At 29.8% G+C, this 21,606-nt stretch overlaps 1 protein-coding gene across 3 annotated transcripts in view; it reads left to right on the forward strand.

Annotated features, from left to right (window-relative positions):
• The first annotated feature begins 780 nt into the window (after positions 1 to 780).
• LOC107454023 (class A basic helix-loop-helix protein 15) overlaps positions 781 to 21,606 on the forward strand; it is a 219,912-nt gene continuing 199,086 nt past the window's right edge. For all 3 annotated transcript variants that reach the window (XR_011636302.1, XR_011636300.1, XM_016071066.3), the window contains exon 1: positions 781 to 926. The gene's annotated coding sequence lies outside the window, so the exon portion shown is untranslated. The remainder of the gene's footprint in view (positions 927 to 21,606) is intronic.

Genomic DNA, 21,606 nt, shown 5'->3' on the forward strand with positions numbered 1-21,606 from the left:
TTGTGAATTCAATCAGAATTTTACCCAGAAAAATGTCGAAACAATCAAGACAACACAAGTTCTTAGGCGACATAATATTAATTTTAAGAATGTAAGAATTATAATTCTTACATATTCTTATAATTATAAGCATAATTATAAGAATTATAGAAATAATAATCATAAGAAGAAATATGTTTGCGGAAAATGTAGAATTATATGTGAAAAATGCGTTGAGCAATGCATTAAAAGTTCTTATTCTTTGTGTTTGTAATACATAAAAATAGGCACTATACAATTTTGTTTCATTATAATAAAGTTTTTTTTTTAGTTTATTACCTTCCTATCATCCATGTTTCTGACATTCAATCAAGAAACATAAAGGTAGAAATAGGTATAAATTAAGTGTTGGTATGTTTAGTGTTAAAGAAGTTAATTTAAGAAAGTTTTAAGAAAATAATACTATTTATAAATACTATTATAAAATAATAATATTATTATTTTATCAATAAAATAATAGGTTTTAAGAGGCCGAAAGTGATGTCGATTTCCAGAATTCCCATACTACTATAAATTCTCCAATGAGATCCCTAGATTTACATCCCTTTTTTTATGTCCGCTTTTTTATAAATTATTGTTATTCGTTTATCTTACTTACGACAAAAGAGCAGCTTTGTCTGAAAACTAGTGGCACGACAGGTCGTTTTTTCGCTTTAAACAAATGTAAAGAAAACTGAAATAGCTGCGCATGCGCTGTTTTGATATATATTGCGTCACTCCACAAGGTTTTCTACTGTTTTATAACATTTAGCTCGAGTCCACGTGGAAAACGTTCTCTATCGAAACATTTCCTTGGATAATATTTATATGCAAATATTTAGAAGTTGTGTGAAATGCTCTTTTTTTATTATTTAGAATAAGTATGTTCGGGAGGCGTATTTTTTTAGGTAAGTTCCTTCTAATTATGCACTTCGATTCACTTTTGATTTTTTTTTTTAAATCTTGACGAATTTAAAATAAAAAAATATATATACTGTCGTAGTTTTTTTTTTCAATTTAAAGGTCGTAGTTAAAATAATTATTAATTTTCATTTGTTAAAATTAAAATCTTTTCTTTTTCAAAATTTTTTTTTCTTCGCTCATTTAAATATTTAGATTGTATTTCTGAAAAGTTCTGACAGGATGTAAATAAAAACATTTTCAGTTTATATAAGACGCAATATTTTGATTTAACTTTGTTCAGTATATTTAGTACACTTTTTCTTAGTTCATAATAATCAGTAAGTTCATAATAATCAGTAAAATAAATAAAGTTGCTGAGTCTTTTTTTAATCATCAGGTCCATATCAGTGTCTTCAATATTTTTGACAAATATTACAATTAATAAATTAAGCTAAATAATTAAAAGTTAAAATATTCATTGTTTGTTCAAACGTATGCGCACACATAAAAACAAATTATGTGAATGTGGACATAACATAAATAGTGATTTAAGAAGATTTTTTTTTTCAGAATAAAACACCTGATTAAATTGTTAATTACAGACTGTGTTTGCTAATTGTCTCCAAAAATGTTTTTCTTGAAAATATTTTATTTTTTCCTAAGCAGTATTTTTAATTTTTTTTTATCATTCCTAAAACTTAGCTTGAATGTACTTTTTTTTGAACATTGGTCATTGTCATGTTTAATTTTTTTTTTCAATTTCTTTTTCGAAGCCTTCATTAAAATATATCGATTTGCTTGATTTTCAAGTGGAAAATATTTATATAATTATTTGTTACACTTTGTTAAAAACATATATCAAAAATTAAAATGACATATTAAATAGCTTCAAATAATTTCATAAAAAAGAACTTCTCTTTTTTAAAAAAAAAAAATATTGAAGCCATCGGTATTTGGGTTATGGTAATTCCACGATAAATGGTTCCAACTGTAANCGGGTCATTTAAATATATATATATATATATATATATACATAAAAGTAATCAATTTACAAAAGAGAATGCGTCATGAACATTTTGTAGAGCATGTATAACATATCCTTAATTGAACTTATAAATCAGTGACGTAATTGAAACAGTTTGTTTCAATGAAGTATTTTTTTTTCTTTCATGCTGGAAATCTTAGAGATTTTTTTTTTTACAGATAAATGCGTAATCGTTGAGTGCACTTTCTTTAACGGCCCGATTGTTCAATGGAGCTACAATTTAAAAACAGTTTTGTTTTTAGGTGGGGGCAACACGCGGTACTCCATTCTCACTGTTTCACTTCGCAAAGTTTTTTATTATTATACTTTTCTATTCTGTACACTCTGAATTTATTTCCTGTTTCAAATTTGTTTTTTTNTTTTTTTTTTTTTTTTTTTTTTTTTTTTTTGCCAAAGGTTTTAACATTTCTCAGCTCTTCATATCGAATTTAAACTTGAGAAAATAGTTTTTTCCTTTAACTCTGTTTCGAAGTAAAAAGACGCTCACAAAATTTATATTTCTTAAGTGTTGTAATGGGATCAAAAAGGTGATTCATAACATCAATAAATAATGAATTTTACAGAGTTAGCGTACTTAACGTTTCTTTTAGCGTTAATGGAGTACTTAAAACAGTCTTTTTTTCCTCTTCCTTACGTCGCTTATTGCAGACGTAGATAAACGCTTATTGCGTTATTTATTATTTTTACAACCGCCATTCAACAGCCGATCCAATTAGGTGGGTTTACAACTCCTCAGCCTTGTTATTTCGAACGCAATCCAGAAGACAAGGGAACTCCTGGATCGAGTATTGGTAGAAATGTGCCTTCGTGGAGGACTTTTTCGATGGAGCTCACCCGCATTTGCGTTACATGGAGAGGAAGACCACGAGAAGCTCCCACTGTTAGCCTGACGGCAACCCGTGATCCGTTTACCACTGAGGATATTTCACGTCAGCACTGTGGTCGGTGCAAGCCGTTTCATTGAAAGGCGAACGCCCATCGCCGCTCTTATGGCGTAGTTTATTTCCATATGTGGCATTCTTAGAAACAGAGCAGAATGTGATCTATACTTGAGCTAATGGCTAAAGTGAGCCCCCCATATCATAAAGTTATTAAAATACTTAACTCTATGCTTAAAGTTTAAATGAATGAAGCATAAACATTAAAGGAATGAAGTTTTAAGAAATAAAATTTGAAATAGACCTGGAAACATGTGTAGTGAATGGAGAAAAACGTAACGGAAATAATTTCAATAGAATTTTTTTCTCAATTAAAATTAAAGTATGTATTTCTACATTATGATGAACAAATCACATCTACTGCGTGGAAAAATATAATAATTATGTAGAAAGAATCGTTTTGAAACATAATAACTTTCGATATGAATAACATCTGCTGAAATTGTTCTCAGATAGGAGGCAAATGATTGTTAAAGAAATAAACTGTCAAAGATTATATTCGGGAAGGATGAAATAATTCTGCAAAGAATAAAACAATCTGCAAAGGCATAAAGAAATATGAAGTTTCAAACATACGATGAAAATCTACAGCGCTATGTATTTCTAGTGTATCTACCACTACAAAAATACAATTGCAATTCACTAAGACATGTTAACTCGATTCTATGGTGGGGGTACCCTTTCATAGACATTGTCTATAGCATGGGTGACCTTCGGACGTGAAGTGAACACGCCTATTACGATGGACGGTCCACATTGAATAGTTGACTTGTGACTGCGACATTATCCATCTCCTCGCGCTGTTGCTTCTCAGTCTCGATCACACATAACGTGCTACGCATACGCTCGACTGCTAATGGCAACACAGGAGGGACCACGACCGCTAACTTAATACAGCTCTCATGATGAGCATTTCAAAGTACGGTGATCTTGAGACAGCTCTCCCGTCTTCTCACAAAGCAGCAATGAATCCACAAGTAGTATTCTGTTTATAGAATTCTATCACAGAAATAATTCTGGTAAGGGAGTACTGTAGTGTATCTACCACTACAAAAATACAATTCCAATTCCCAAGTATATAAGACATGTTAGCTGGATTAAATGGTGGGGTAGCTTTTCATAGATGAAGGTTTTGCATTGTCTATAACTTCTCTTTCCCCAATGTTATTTATAACTGCCTTAAATTATGGATTGTAGTAAAACACAACTGACTGAATCTTTGTTAACTGATTGTTATCTTTGAATTATTACACTCAATGTTCTCTCTAAAAGCTGATGTTTTTAAAATATTTTTTCTTTTAAAGTAAATATAATTTGAACACTGTTCGAGAGCTTGGTGACATATCTTACTTTATGGTTATTGACCGAATCATTTTCAAAAAAAATTTAATTCCAAAAATATGCTCAGAAACTCTTTTATTCAAATTTACATAAAAGTTGTTCTTCCGTTGTTTTTTTTTAATTTTTTTAAAAATACTTCCTCGAGGTTATTGACTGCATATTCATAGAAAAGTGTGAGCAATCTTTCTTGACAAAGTGGTATTTGTTCTCAATATTTCCATTGAAGTTTCTTTGTATTTGTTTTTTTTTTCAGAACGCACGAAATCTCTTATTTTGAAGAAGTCTATTATTTCACCATGATCCCCTTATAATTAACAATATCCTGTAATTTGTTAAAAATTTCTGTGTGTTCATTAAAAGCGTTATAATTTAAAACTTTATTAAAGAAATCTCAAGGCCTCATTAAATTCCATTCGAATAGCGATACAGAAGCAGCATTTGAAAAGACAAACAAACTACTTTTGATAGTTAAATCTCAGCTATTTTATATGCTTCAATAATTCAACATATTAAATTATTTTTACTTATAATTATGAAAAATCCCTAAAGAAGAACCGATTATTTCTGAATCAAAATTGATGTTGTTTTTTTTAAAAAAAATGAAATTAAATTTTGACTTCGTCTTTTATAGACATTACAATATTAAATTTTGATTATTTGCAAATGAAATTTCGTAGATATTATAATCTTACTATATCTGTCAATATTGTGATCTCACTATAATATTTAAGTAATTGTTAAATTTATTTAGTTAAGGTATTTACAAAAGATACCTTATTTTTTGTAAATATATAAACTGAAAAAAATGCTAATAATTTGGACAAAAATAATTCTAGTAAAATCTGCGGTGAGAGGTTTTATTGTGGAACACTGGATGTTTAGAACTATAGTGAACACGGTTTATAGAGTTAATTCCCGGATACTTCACTTACAACACACACGTTATTTATTGTCGATAGAGTGAACCAAAAAGAAGAACTTTTTTCTCTCTTCAACTGATTTATTTTTTTCATTTTTTAGTCATTTTGAAATTTCTGCGTGAAATACATAGACCGATTTTCTATAGTGCGGAATGTAGTTTTTTCTTGTTTGCTTCTTCTATCTTCCATAAAGGCCATCCCTACACTTTTTTTATTCGCAAGACGAAAAGTCATAAAAAATAAAAGTTTACGCATATTTTGTGACTAGATATATTGTTTTTTAATCGTTTTTATATTTAATTTTATGAGTCATTTGTTTAAATAATGCGTAATAAAATGGGGGGGAAGTTTGGAAAAACGAGTTAAAATTGTTTGTAGTACCGATATAGTGAAGTCCCGGTTATAGTGAAACCGAAATTTCAGTTCCTTGAAGGTTCACTATAGCGGACTGTAAAACGATAACGAATAATTCAAATTTATTTATTTATTTTTTTCTTCCACTCACCTACTCACTGTATTTAAAACAAAATTTTGAAAGGATAACAACACCTACATGCATTCGAAATATCACAGAGAACGCAATTAATCTTTCTTTAAAAATACTTTTTTTTCTTTACTGAGTTAGAAGGAAAAGTTTTATCATTAAATACAATGATTTAGCATATTTCCTAATAAGTAAACCGTTTCTGTGTCACAACAAACAGTTTATACTTTAAATAAATGTAAAATGATTTTATTTAAAATGGAGGAAAAATTAATTGCATAATCTTTTATTTGAAATCTGAGTCAGTTAATTATTATGATCTACTATTTAAAAAAGAAAGATGAGAGATTTATTCGCAAACAGCGTAAATTGGCAGGTATATTTTTTCATAGACAAGTAATGTAGTTCTTTGTAAACAGTAAATTTTTTTTTCTGAAATGTATACAAAACAGAATATTTACTTTATATACAGTCCGTGGCCAAATTGTTAGACGCACTATAAGATTCTATGTCTTAATTATCAAGAAAAAATCTTAATTATTAAATGATATTATACAACTTTATTGTTTTTGCCGGTTTACTGCCAACTTTATTGTCTTAAACCGGTTTGCACTTGTTTACGTTCGTGTATCAATGGGTTAAATTACACGATATATAATATAAATTTAACGATACATAAATATAGAATATTTATCATACATGTGACGTCACACACACATGTGACGTCAGCGGCATCCAATCTTTATCAGTAAAATGGCGAATTAAATTTGAGCAAAGATTTTCTACAAAAATTAGAATTTTAATGAACGTTAAGTTAATTAAGTGCAAAGCCATGTAGCACATCAAATTTAATAACTCTTTCACGTGCACTTAACTTAGATTTACGAATTATACAGTAACCGTGATATATTTTCGCGTTATTGTACCTGGCAACTTCGATGCATGTTTATGTTCTACAGGGCTTCGTGCCTGTCTCTGTGTAGTATATAGTGAAAGAATTGCAATCTTTATGAAAGAATATAGAATGTGTCACTTTCGAGAATGGATACTTGGCGAGATTAGCTTACTCGAAACAGAATGGAAGAAACAGTTGCTAGCGTCAACAAATACCACGTTTTAAAAACTCATCAAGATCGAGATAGCCAAACTTGCAGGTTTCCCAGTCTTCCTCACTTCAATAAAATTTTCTGCGCTTTAAAATCATTAAAGAACACTTTTCGCTCTTTTTTTAAACTATTCGATGGACAGTACGTTATTTTTAATATTTGCCGATTAAATTTAAGGGTATTTTAAAGTAAAAGTTCAAGAAGTAAAATGAGTTAATGAATGAATGAAACTAATTATACTAGTTTAAAGCACCTAAAAATGAGACATACGAAAAAGACGAAAATGGACTTAAAACTAAAAAAGAATGGCTTAACACAACATTTTTCTTTCTATCAATTCATGGCAAGAGTTTTTAAAAATATCAATTTGCTTTTTACTGAGTCTGAGTATATATATATATATATATTTTCGTTCTTTCAGATATGTTATTTTGAAACCATCTGTAAAGGTTATCTATGCTCTTTTACTTCAGCACCATCTTGGAATTGGCGATGACGTATTGTAAATTAGAATGNCACTATCAAATAATTCAGAACAGCTATATATTCTATATGAATGATGGACATTCTGTGATTAAAATTAGGAAATGATGGGTTGTTGATATTATCGTATTTGGGATATCCATGAACAGTTCATAAATAAAATGGTTTTAACCCTTTGTTTACGGCATACCATACTGTGTTTCTTGCACAATAAATAGCAAATGTATTCTAATTTATTAACATGAAAAAGCCATAATAATTTTGATTTTTAAGACTTTCAAGGCAAACGCCGAAGGGTGCATTCCACACTACAAGAAATTTTTTGGAAAAAATGAATAAATAACAATCTGTTTAGTTGTTATTTTACCCTATTTAAACAAAATAATCAAATAACCACAAATAAGATAGTAATGAAACTATGAGAAAATCGTTTATTAATTATTGCTATATAAAAGGGTTAAAGAACAAGAATTTTATTGCACACACTAATCCCTCCTAATGAAGACTTTCAACTAATGCATATTAGAGCTGAGGGAGAGAGCTGATCTCATGACCGACAGAACGGGGGTTCGAGTACCAGCGTTGACCCTTTAACACACATGAAGAATTTCCAGCACTCTCCAATGCCCATTATCTAACGAGAAGCCTACCTCCAGTTAAATTTCTTTTTTTACGATTTTGAAACCAAGGTAGCTGTAAATGGTTAAAAAACCGTGTAGTTTTGTAATCATGATTTTATACCCACACCAGTTGCAAACGGTTTCAAAAGCGTAATGGTGAAATATATTCTTCACCCTAAATTTTACTATTCATCGGATGGACAAACGGTTATTTTATCATAATTTTAGAATGAGAATTCAAAGAATGCAGAACGAAAATAAATTTTGTCTGCCCCTCAAGAGAAAATTGAAATGCAGTTCGTGAAGATGAAATTTATTCATAAAAAAAAGAAGGGAAAATGTGACATTATATGTGATAGAGTGTGGGAAGCAGGTGTTTCAATATTTCATTTGTTCACCTGACTATAATTGATTGCTTCAGAACTTCTTATTGCTTTTAGAGGTCTTCTCTAGATTATAGTATCCTCTCTCTATTGCTGGAAGGGACGCCTTCCATTCAGGATTTTAAAATTATAGATTTTTATTTTGAAAACGTTGATCCAGAGCCTGAATAAGGCTCTAATGGAATATAAGATTTATTTCATGTTTACTTCTTTAATGAACTTTTTTTCATGCTAGCTTCATCATTCATCTATCGTATGAATACAATCTATATTTCGTAAATCCATGGCTTTCTAAGGCGGAATTCAGCTACATTTTCGCAATTATGATGGACACATTGGGCCAATCAAATGCCTGAATTTTTACATATTGCAAAATGCGACATGTTTATGAAAATACAGGCTTTTGTCGTCATTGCATAAACTTAGTGGAATTCCGCCCAAGGATATGAATTTTTCGCATCTAGATGACAATCGGATGACTGCATTCGGCATGATAGAGATAGAATTATCTGAAAATCAATAAAATGGACAGAACATTATATTTCATCTGACCATTGGAGGGGGTAGCTATTTTAGGTTCTAGTCAATTTTCTTGTCAACTATAATGAGGTAAAAATTTTTAAATACCTCCATAAAGCTTGGTTCTTTATTATTGAAGTAATAAAACAAAGAAGCTTTTGCCCCGGGTCCCCAATGAGGCTTAGTCGGGGCCCTGCGTTGATCTTCATTGCTCTCTTTAGAGATTAGTTATGGCATTTCTTCTCTTCCTTCCCAATAGTTAGAAATTTAATGACTATTTAAAGCAAAAACAAAGGAAATGTGATTAAAATTCACAATCAGTGGATTTTGTTCTAGTAAGTGGATTTTTCATGACTAATCCTAAGAATCAATCTAAAAATTACGATTAGATAGTAATTCGAGAGGGACGTTTGAAAATGAAATTTTTTTCCTTTGGCTTCACGCATTTGCTTACGATAGAAATTTAACTTTAGAACGAATCTATTTTTTCCCCTTAAGGCATTTAAAAATGTTTTATTGCCTGCAGCTCTATTTAGTAAAAAAAGGGGTGTTTATTATTCATACTCTATATAATTATTTTAATTCGTTACGATCCATGATAAACTTTGGATGTCCACGAATTAGTATTTCTATAGTTATCTGAAATTCCGTGTTTATGAAATATGACACTAAATAATTTCAAATCAACTGAACCATCAGATATACAGTCCCTGGAAAGTATTGCCTATAGACTCGTGCAATTATTAGAAATCGTGCAATTATTAAGAAACTATAGTACTTCTAATAATTTGGTCTAATTACTATTATATAATGCCCGATATAATAAATATTTTATATTTATAAATATATATATCGTCTTATTTATCTTATCGTCAAATTTATATTATATATCGTCCAATATAATCCATTGTTACACTAGCGTTAGCAAGTGCAAACCGGTTTCAGTCATGCAAAAAGAATAAAGCTGTATAGTATCCACCTGATTATGAAGATTTTACATAAAATCTCATTGTGCGTATAATAATTTATCCAAGTATATCATGTAAGCAATTGTAATGAAGCCAATGTTTTGCATAGTTCTTTGTTACTGGCTATATATATATATATCAGTCGAGGTAAAAACATCCATCTTCGTAGATTAAATTGTGGTCATCCGGTTCGATTGAGTGAATGTTGGGGGGGGGGGAAGCATGTTGGAAGTAATACCACAAATTAGTTTTAGTACGTTTGGTTGGATTATTAATTGACCCTGTAATCTCGTTTCTATGTCGTAATCTCTCCGTTCATCAGTTGCAGATTAAGACAGACGATATCAATCAGTAGTCATTACTCAAAATAGATTATCTTCAGCAGGCCACGTGACTTGATGACGAGGAGAAAAAGAATGACTTCTTTCTTCCCTTTAATCGGTCCTATGAAAAATGTTTAAATTACGATTCGGAAGCATTCTATTCCGCCACAAACGTTTTTTTTTGTTTGTTTTTTTTTGTCTGTTCTTACTTATTATTCAATCACATTTTCTGTAAGAAACAAGTGCATCTTCGAATTTTGTTCAATAGATGGTTTGAATAAATGGTTGCCCTTAGAAAGACTTGAAACATCTTAACTTACTCAGCAATAAAAATAAAGTTCCAAAAAGTTTTGCTTTTTTTGTTATTTTAGAGTATTATTTTTCAATAGAACAAATCATTCCGGAACAAACTTGCACTATCAAATAATTCAGAACAGCGATGGCTCAGGGGATAGAGCTTCCGCCTTCCAATGAGGTGAGCCGGGTTTGAATCTCGGCGATGGGCTGGTCGATACGAATTCCGCATCCGGCTTGCACCGATCACAGTGTTGACGTGAATTATCCTCAGTGGTAGACGGATCATAGGTTAGAGTTCCTTTACCGTCAGGCTAACCGTGGAAGGTTCTCGTGGTCTTCTTCTCCATGCTACGCAAATGCGGGTTAGTTTCATCAAAAAAGTTCTCCACGAAGGCAAAATTTCTCCCAATACTTGATCCAAGAGTTCCCTTGTCTTTTGGATCAGATTCAAAATGACAAGGCTACGTAAATGAACATTAGCGGTCGTAAACCTAAATTTGGGTCGGCTGTTCAACGTTTTTTAAATGGTTCCAATGACTTCGTAATATGATTTCGAAAATAGTTTCCGTACATTATCTAATAACACACAGTGTCGGAAGAAAAGATGTTTAATTTAATATACCCCAAAATACCGAACAATATTTAAATAAATCTATTTTAATGTTATATTTTCCTTCTGTTTTAAAATAGATGTATGCAATTGTATTTTTTTTTTAAAGATTCAAGTTAAAATTTTTAAATATTACAGAACTGTCATAGCCACAAATCAGCTGGATAAGATTTATTTTATTCAAAAATATTATAGCGGAGGTAGAAAAATAAAATATTTAAGCGAATAAAAACATAAACTAAGCATTTTTGTAATCTTTTAATTTTGAGTGAAATGCTTTATTCTATTTTGCGTACCTTTGGTTCAGTAGGTGAAAATCATTCAAAAGAATAATCATCTAATTGATATTTCTTTGAAAAAAGCAAACGATTTTAAACCAAATGTGAATTACAGTTGCCGTCCTTTTTTAATCGTCGATGCGTTTTTTCTTCTTCTTATGAAGGGGATAGATGCTCTCACTTAAAATTGAATCGTCCGCAAAAGATTTGTTACAAGATTCATTGATTTGCATTGAATCCGTTGAAAACGATCTTATAGGCTTCATGAAAGCCTTGTACAAAAAATGCTACTTGTTTGCTGATGATTTTTGATGAAGGTTAGTTACTGAGTCGTGATGTATTATTTGGTGAAAAAGGACCCGATCTTTAAAAATGGTAGCCCCTTTTGACATTATTGTTCGTTTGCATCCGATTCTGTTCGTTTACGATGCGATATTGTTCGTTTGCATACGAGTTTATATAACTCTTATGATATTTGTAGAAATGATGATGTCACCAAAAATTTGAATATTTAAAATAAAAAGTGATTACTTTTGTTGAATGTTGTATTCTAACTCGAAGAAGTTTTGATCTTTAAATGGTTAGGTTAACAGCCATTGTATTCTTGAAGAAGTTTTCACCTTTCGTAGTAATTATTTCAAAAACAGAAAGTGATTTTTCACCTTCGTTAAGTCCCGCTATATTCCATGACAGAGAAATAAGTGAGTTCTATTTATTTTATTTTATTGGATTATATTCGAGAATAAATTAGTATTTGAGATTTATGGCTAATCAGAATAAGTTTGTCTTTTAATATTGATGATTGAAAAAAAAAATATATGTTTTGAGTTAACTTTCTTTCTTCACTTTCGATTTTTTTAAGTCTATACTTCAAATTGTAGTGTATCTTCCACTACAAAAATACAATTCTAATCCATCTAATAGTATATAAGACATCTTGACTCGATTTTATGTTGGGGTACCTTTTCAGAGATGAAAGTTGAGAGGGTCGATATCCATGTGGGGAGCCACATGGGTGACCCGGACGTGATGTGAACACACCTACCTTGGCAGTAACGCCCACTTCGATATGTACACGCTTCTCTTGACAGCAACTCTCACTTCGATCTCTAACATGCTTACTTTGATGAACATGCTTCCACATTGAACAGATGATTTGCTACTTGTGACATTATCCACCTCCTCGCACTGTTGCCACTCAGTCTCGTCTCGATCACACACAAGGTCAGCCTGCATACATTCGACTGCTAATGGCAGCACAGGACCGTGAACTTAATGCAGCTCTCACGATCAGCCAAAGTACGGTGATCTTAATACAGCTCTTCCGGCTTCTCACAAAACTGCAGTGAATCAACTGGTGGTATTCTATCCCTAATCCATGCCGAATTCCAATCAACCAGGCATTGCCGGGAACCCAGTTCACCTCATTGGGACCATCACCACTGCTCATCCATTTAATGCACCTGCGTCTATGATCGGTGCTATGTGTAGGGCGTTACTTAACTCGGTTCCAAATGCGCTTCGAGCGATCCGTGTCCACATCACCAATTGACAAAAAAAAAAAAAAAAGTGAACCACATTTAAAATACATCTACTACCGATTTCAACCTCTTCCAACAAAAGCCAGTCTCTTTCCATTTTATAATAAATTAAAATAAAAATAAAATTCACACGATCGATTTGCATGTTTCATTTTCTTGCTCTTCTCATTATCGCTAGATTATATTTTTAATCGTCGTGACAGGCACCAAAAACCGATAAATACAAGTTTTATCATTTTTTTTTTTAGCATTTGATGTTAATTATAATCATTTTGTTTTAAACATTTTTCTTTCGAAAAAAGTTTATTGATAACACTGGGAAACAAATTTTTTGTTGCATTTATACAAACTGAAAAATTTTTTTTTATTTATTTCAAACTTACGTTTCTAATAATAGACTGCATAGACAATTTTACTTTTTTACTAGTTGTTATAACAAATTTCATTTCATATTGATCAGAAATATCCGTGCAAGGGAAGTATTAATTTTTTTTTTAAATTTAAAGATATTTTCGTGATTTTTTGAGCACCTTATGTAAGTGTTTCGTCAAAAAAAAAAAAACAAAAAAAAACATGTGCAGCGTAAATTTCATAGTATTTAACTAAAATAATATAACTTTATGCAAGCAAAAAATATTTTTTTAAAAATTTGCACTCAAAACTTCTTCTACGCTACGACTATAATGGTGAAAAGAGGGTCTTAAAATTACCAAAAAAATTACCATTAAAATTACCTTAAAATTACCATTCAATTCATATTATTTTAATTCCTAAAATAGGTTGCAAATTTTACCCAGTAGATGGCACCATGACAGCTTAAAAATTTAAGCATCGAAAACGATCGACAGTATTAATTTGTTTTTCCTGCATTGCTAGATAAATAAAGAAATGACTACTGTAAAATCTTTCGAAATAATTCAAAACGTACAGCAAAAAAATACTACATTAATATAACTTCACCTATTTTTAAACTTTGAATTAAGAATTTATGTGACATTTAACAAATGCTTTAACCCTAAAAAAACTTATCTGCATCTTTTTAAAAATATTAAAATATGCAAATTGTCATCCGTCAGATCTTATTTTTTGTTCAAATAGAGCTATAAGTTAGAAATTATCAGTGATGTCCTTTTTAAAATGCGTGGAAAACTGAATCGTTCCTAGTAAAATTTAAAACAATGACTAACGCTTAACCTATCAGAAAATTCCGTTTCGTTTTTGCTCATCCCTATTTAATGAATGAATTAATATTTGAAAACACTGTATTAACATGCAAGTGTCATTCCACTAAAATGTATTTGATTTTGAATGGGTGAATAAAAAGTATTTTATTGGCGATTGAAAATTTGAACAAGATAATAGGGTGAACTAATAGTAGAAATCAAATAATTAAACAATTAAATGAACTGAATTGAAAGACTAGTCAAAAGCAGTTGTAAAACTCGTTCATAAAATGGACTATAATTTATTGTAGTAAAAAAGTTTTTTTTTATTTTTATTTTTTTTATTATAAAAAAACAGGAAATACGTATGAATCTAAAATTGAATAGCTTCGTTTTAAAGCTGTCTGTATTGACAAGATTGATAATGTGTATTATTTTTTTACTGAGTATTGATAAGTAAATAAGTATATAATTATAAATAATTTATAATTATAAATAAGTATATAATTATAAATAGTAATAAGTATATATGAGTATTGATAAGTAAATTTCGTAAAAGTTTTTTAATGGAATTCTATATAAGTATTGGAAATTTTTAGCGTCAGAATATTTTGAAAAATTTGTTTAATGAGTACGTTTTTATTATTCCTCTTTCACCTACGTGACGATGCAATCTTGCATTCGATCTCTTTCCAGCTAGCTAGAGCACTCAAATATCTACTGTGCTTGATAACAACGCGACTGTCAATCGTTTTCTGATCGCTACAAGTAAAATGTATCGCTATTTTATTTATTGAATCTAACGAAAATGAAAATTTCGATTGAGGCTCGACTGAACTTTTGTGAGGATTCTAAATATGCCTTATTTAATTTTCCCCACATATATGTTGGATATTTACTTTATGTGGCAATATCTTTCGATATATGTTAAATATGTGGGCCTCACCTAATCGGATAGAGTTCCTTTTAATGTTTTAGAATTATACAATTAGAGTAGTTTTTCAAAAACAGTTAAATAGTAAACATTTGCCTGATAATGGACCCGAATTGCCAGTTTTTCTAAATGCAGTCAAACTCCAAACTATAGAGAATGCCTTGCTATTAGGCATTTTTTTTCCACGTGTGAAAAAATATTTAGATTTACTAACCCAAATGATCTCGGGCAAGTTAAATATCGGTCTTTGTGTATGGGTTCACATCTTCACATAATCCGAAAAATCATCTGGTCGCAACCGGCTTCAATGTAAATTCAACAAACGTCGTATAATACAATTGTACAAAACACGTCTGCACAAGGGCGCCGGCAGAATAATATAAAAGGGGGTGCAACCCTCTAACAAACTACCCTCCCCCCCAAAAAAAATTAAAATATTCTGCTCTTACATTTTGTTTTGTTATTACATATACTTTCATCTGTTCATTTTTTCAAGATGCATTTCTTCATTGTTAGCAAGATATTTAAAAAAAAGTACGAATTTCTTGTACTTGCAAATTTTGCCCAGAGGCGATCGCGCTGGCATAGCTACTGACTTTGAAACACAAATAACTACAAACAGTAGTTTCGTATACTAACGTGTTTGTGCACGCTTAACATTGTTATTTATTGTGTTGATGAAGTTTTACAGTTGCGAGAAGTCAGTTTGTGTTATACACCTTTGTTAAACTTAATAACTAATAGAAAATATAATATTATTTACATTTTATTAAATGATTATTAAATGAAATTTAAAAATATAGCATAGATATCTGCCAAGTTTGTGAATGCTCAGTGTGCATAAGAAAAGAATCAAAGATGACTCAGAATTCATTGAAAAAGTTAAAAACAGATTTGGACAGCAAACAAGACGATTACAATTCTTGTTTGATTAAACAATTTTTTAATTGTTATGTATCAATAATTACTTAATTATTTGTTTTTCCATAAAAATATGTTTAATAAAAAAAATTTATAACAAAATTTTTCTGTATCTCTTTAATTATTGTTTAAAAAAAAGCCAGGGGGGTGCAAGTGCACCCCCTTGCACCCCGCTGCCCGCGCCCTTGCGTCTGCAGCAGACCGACAAATAGCAAAACTCCCAAACAAACTTCCCATCACAGCAGATTATTTTTTGTTTTGCTTCCGGCCGAATATAAACGTGATAAAACAGAACGTATTGACGCATTCTGCTATGCCCGAGTATACTCGGGCTTCTGCCCGAGTATACTCGGGATAATAAATATTTACAATGTACTCGGTATAATGAGGGAAGCGGTTGAATTCTTTTTCTTTAGCATTTTAGTCTAAATATATTCATAATAGTAACTATTAAATAATTATTAAAGTGAATTTAAATGTAATTAGAGCTCTCAAAAATCATTTGGTTACGAAAATTATGTCCCTTTAATTCCATGTAACAGCTATTTTAGAGATTTCTTAGCTTGAAACATTTTTGCTATAGATAGTGATACATATGCTCAATTATTAACGCCGCTCTAATTCTTTAGTACATTGATAATTAAAGCAAAATATAAATATTTCGACATTTTTATGTATTATTTTAATCGTTAGTGATATCATACGAATGAAAACGTTATGAGAGATTTCAATGTATAATTTTTCCTCGATTTTTGAGGATTTTAATTGTAAATATTGAGTATATATTGGAAAAAGTTAGTAAACTTCGTTAAGAATATTTTTCGTTGAAAAAGTGAAAGACATTACTTAAAAATAATAGAAAAAATAGTAATAAAAGGAGTTATGTCATTAATTTATAGGAATTAAAAGTCATTTATTTTAATCCCTCCACCCTTTAAAAATTCTTTTAAATCGAAAAAAACTATTTGTTCTCGTATAATAATTCATTCTGTAATTTAATCTTCTAAGACCGCTTAGATGAGGTGGTGGTAATGAGATAGCATCTCTAATATTAAAAAAATCTTAATTCTACTTTCAAATCCCTTTAAAGTTTCTTTTCTGCTTCTAATTTTAAATCTTAAATCTTCACAACGACGAAATTGATAGCAATTAAGGGAGGTAGTTTTTTTTCTTTCTAATTTTAAATTTATCTTATTGCGTATTTTTTTTATTTTTTATTTTAAATCAATATTATATATCAATGAAAAACGTTCAATGATTTTTTTTCAGCTTACTTGAATGAAATTCGGTACACAAATTGTTATGTGTTGAAAAAAGGAAAAAAATAAAATAAAGATTAATGAATGCCATTTTTGACGCTAAAAAATAAGATACTTTTCTTTTTTTTTTAACTTCCTCATATCAATGAGAAATATGTTCGGAATCATAATAAATATATGTTTCTTTATTTGATATTTTTATTGGCAAATCATACGACCTTGTTCAATACTGATTTCACTGTTGAATTGAAATAAGTGCTCTTTTTACTGTTTTTATTTTATTTTCAATGTTGATAAAACTAAAAGAGAAATAATACAGACAAAGAAATTGTTTCATTCTCTTTCCTTACGAAATATTTATATCCTAAAATGTTTCTAAATTTGATTAAATTTTTTCAACTGTTATAGGAATTAATACTAATATCTATCAATAAATAGTAGCACAGCGGTAAACATTTTCTTATTATGATTCAGGATGAATGATTTATGAATTTTAGTGATTTTATAGAAGTTTGTTGTCAAGTAAATTAATAATTCTTAGTTTCTTTATTTTATTTTGAAGAATAGAAAGTAGAAAAGAAAAATGTTTTGAAGATAATTTTTATAATAATATATACTAGCAGGATAATAAATAGGCACATATCATATGAAAGATGATGATAAATACAGAAAATTCTTCAAAAATTAACAGTTTTCGTAATTTTTTTTTTTAATTTCAAGGAATATGCGGAACACAAGAAAATATTTTGAAGTTAAGAATTTCACTGATAAACAGAAGCAAAACAATAAATAATTTTCTCAAAAATTCATATGATTTATGCCGAATTGTGAAAGATTTGTTTATGCTTGTTGTTTTAAAACATCATCGTTTATTTTATTTTCAAAAATAGGAATAAAAATTTTCAAATGAAAAGCATTTGAAGTTAATTATTTTAGAGTAAAAAGTCAATAAAAATGACAATTACGACGATTAGGATGCAAAATTCCGTAATTAATTCAAAATAAAAATTAACAGAAGCGGAAGTGTGCTGTTTTTTATGAAAAAAAAATTTCGTAGAGTTTACTTTGTTTTGAAAATGTGGAAAAAAATAGAAAAAGCTTTTTGAGTTAGATCATTTTATTTTATAAATAAAACAGAACAATAAAATATTCTATCGACATACTTCTGCGTTTAATTCTGCAAAATGAGTATGAAGTTTGCTGTTTTCAATAAATTTAAACGTTTAATTTTATTATCAGATATAGAAAAAATAGGATCATTTTAAGTACCAAAACTCAAACTAAAATTCACTGACTCAAAATTAAAATTCTTTTCATAAAGGTTTCGTTTTCTAAATGATTTTTTTGTCTTCAAAATATTGTTTATTTTGAAAACTATCTCTGAAGAGGAAACTGTTTTCAAACTATGCAAAAAATATAAGTGTGACAGTAGAAATTTAAAAAAATAAATTGTTATATTTATTTCAAAAATTATATAGTTTTTAATTTAGACTCTTTTTCTCGTATACTAAAAGACACAGAAAAATAATTTAAATAAGAAATTTTTTCCCTAACCCTATAATTAACATTTTTTTAATTGTTTTAATTATACACTAAAATTTAAAGTATAAACTTAAAAGAAAAAAATAATCTTTTTTAAACTTTTTTCATAAAAACTCACTTGCTAAATTAAAAAGTTATCTTAGTGTGCCTGTAAAAAAGTTAAATAATTGAGGTATTTTTCACGTTTAGCGTATTTAAACTTCATTTATTGTTACAGCATTCTCATAAAAGCTTTAATCCCTGACTCACTCTTTAAGCTGATTATAAAATGAAATAAATCCATTTTATTTTATTTTAACTTATTTATAATTTCTCCGTTTACTGTTTTACGATGTCCTTAAAAAATGCCTTTTCTTATTCTAAAAGCACTGGCTTGTGGCATTAGAGTAAAAAAAAAAAAAAAAAAAAAAAAAAATTTAGTTCCGAGTCTTTGACTTTTCATTAACCAGTTTTTCAAAGTGTGTTAAAAAATAATAAAAAAGTAGTAAAATATTTTTTATCAGCATAGACTTCTAACATACAGAAACTTTTCTTAAAGAATATCTTAAAAAATTAATTTAGAGAATAAAAAAAATACGTTTCTCTAAACATTTTTTCAGTTTTTCTTTTAAAAGCAAAGGGTCTTTAAAAAATCACAAACCAGTTAAAGAAATATTTTTCGCATAACTTTCCTTTTTTTTCTCTTCCCTTTCTTAAAGCTAAATAAATTGTATGAGACAAGTCAAATGCGTTTTTCTAATTTTTCTTACAACCAAGGGAATAGAATTGCTTTTATTAATGATAGCTTTCTCACAAAAATACCCGCTGTGTTTCTTTTTGTTTTAAATGCAATATTCAAGAAAAATTTGTAAAAGTGCAATTACTCTGGTTAAAGAAAATAAAAGAATAATCTACAGTTTGTTTTGTTCCAGTGAAGTGTCCTGATTAGTGTTAATGTCGTTGTGATTAATGCAAATGGCTGACAAGGCGACTCAATTATTTATTTATTCTTTTTTTTAAAAAAAAAGAACCTAATGAATGAGAAAGTTTTAATTAGCATCGGTTTGATATATTTTTTCCCGATAATAAGTGGTATTCTTAAGTGGTGATACTGCACTGTTCGAAATTTCTCTCAAAAAATGGTTAAATATCAATGTATTGAAGGGTTATTTTACCATATTTAAACTAAACAGTCAAGGTCCCGAAGTGGACTGAAGTCAAGCATCACTGGCTGCTGTCAGTGTGTGGGTGGGTGACCACTTGGATCAGTCTGCATAGGGACCGAGGGTGTGCAGTATGGGTCCTCGTTAAACTGTGCTACCGTGAAGTGCTCTACTTCGCGCGCAGGTCGTCGGGCTACCGAAGCGGGGATGCCGTCCCCTCATCAGAGGATCAAAATTGTGATGGCATGTCTTCGGATCATCCTCAGGGATGTTTCCCAGACCGTCGCCAATAGCCCATTGTGCAGTTCTAGTGCGACGTAAATGAACTACAACAACTAAACAGTCAAATAACCATACATAAGTACAAAAAAAAAATCAAACTGCTAAGCTTGAGAAAAACTGTTTATTAACTGCCTTCACCTCATACGGTTAAACAACCAGAATTTTATCGCAACCACTAAAACCACCTCATGAAGCTACTTAGTTCTTTGCAACTGTGTATACATATCATAGCCGAGCGAGTTTATCTGTCCATCGGTAGAACTGGAGTTCGAGTCCGAGTGTTGACATCACTCCATTCCCTTCAACACGTGAATTATTTCCAGTGTCCGGCACTCTCTAATGACCATTACCCTAAGAAGAGCCGTGGTCCTTTGTCTAGTTAGATAACGTTGTTTGCGTTTTGAAAAAGGCTTGTTGTAAATGACTTACAAAACTATATAGTTTTGTATTCATGGTTCAATAACTATACTTTTTGTAAATGGTTTCAAAACCATAAAGGAAAAAAAAAATTCTTCACTGTAAGCTTTACGGTTCATCGGATGGACAGACAACTGCCAGTCATTTTACCATAGTTTTAGAATGAAAATTTTAACAGTGTCAGTTGAGTAAGTCATGCAAGCGATAAAGACAAGCAAAGTTATTTGCATTTAGAAACAAGACTTACACTTGTGGCTTTTTATAAAGCACTTATCTGCATTACAAAAATGTTTTATGTTTTTTCTTCATGTAACAAAAATATTTTATCTTATGTAGTAAAAAAAAATTAATAGCTTTATCTACTCATCACATTTGTCTAAAAAACATTTTCTGTGGATTATATAAAAGCAGTAAAATAAGGAAACTGTAAAAACTGTGATGTAGTGCTTCTTCGAATTTACAGTTGAACAATCCAGAAGATTGTGTTGAGAAACAATTTATTTTAAGTAGGCAGCAAACTAAATATACACTTTAAGTAGAGTAGTCAAATCTAAACACTAATAAAGGACAAATCGTAAGCAAAACTCCGCGCATTATCCGATTTGTGAAGTATTTTTTGTTTCCAAAAACACCAATTTTGGCATGCTACTGATTTCGCCCGTATATTGTTTACAATAGAGAACGAGATGACCTTCATTTGTCATTCTCCTCCATTCTGCGAAACATCTACAGAAATAAAACTGAGCCGTATTAAATTGCATGAATTTTTTTAGTTGTGTAGTAAGAATTAAATTTTAATTTTTAAATATCTGTCAATTGTATTAAATAATTTTGTAATATTTAATTTTTATTCTTTACAGTTTTGGTTAAGCCTAGTTCAAATTCATCTTAGTATTTTCTTCATGTTGTGTGCATGTTTGATTATCAAACTAATTTGATTTTTAAATCAGTTCATAAAATTAATGATTATTTCTTTATATTGTATCATAAAAATAACTCTCATGCGTGGCTGGGATATATCGACACTGTCGCTAACAGAGTTCTTGCAGAAAGATTTTGCTTTTTGGAAGCAGACAATTTTGATTTCCTTTATTGCAGAAATGTACACGTAAAATTTAAGTTCTTCTTCTTATTTTTTTTGTTATTTAAACGTTTAATATATATATATA

This window comes from Parasteatoda tepidariorum, chromosome 3 (genome assembly GCF_043381705.1).
Source record: "Parasteatoda tepidariorum isolate YZ-2023 chromosome 3, CAS_Ptep_4.0, whole genome shotgun sequence".
Lineage (NCBI taxonomy): Eukaryota > Metazoa > Arthropoda > Arachnida > Araneae > Theridiidae > Parasteatoda > Parasteatoda tepidariorum.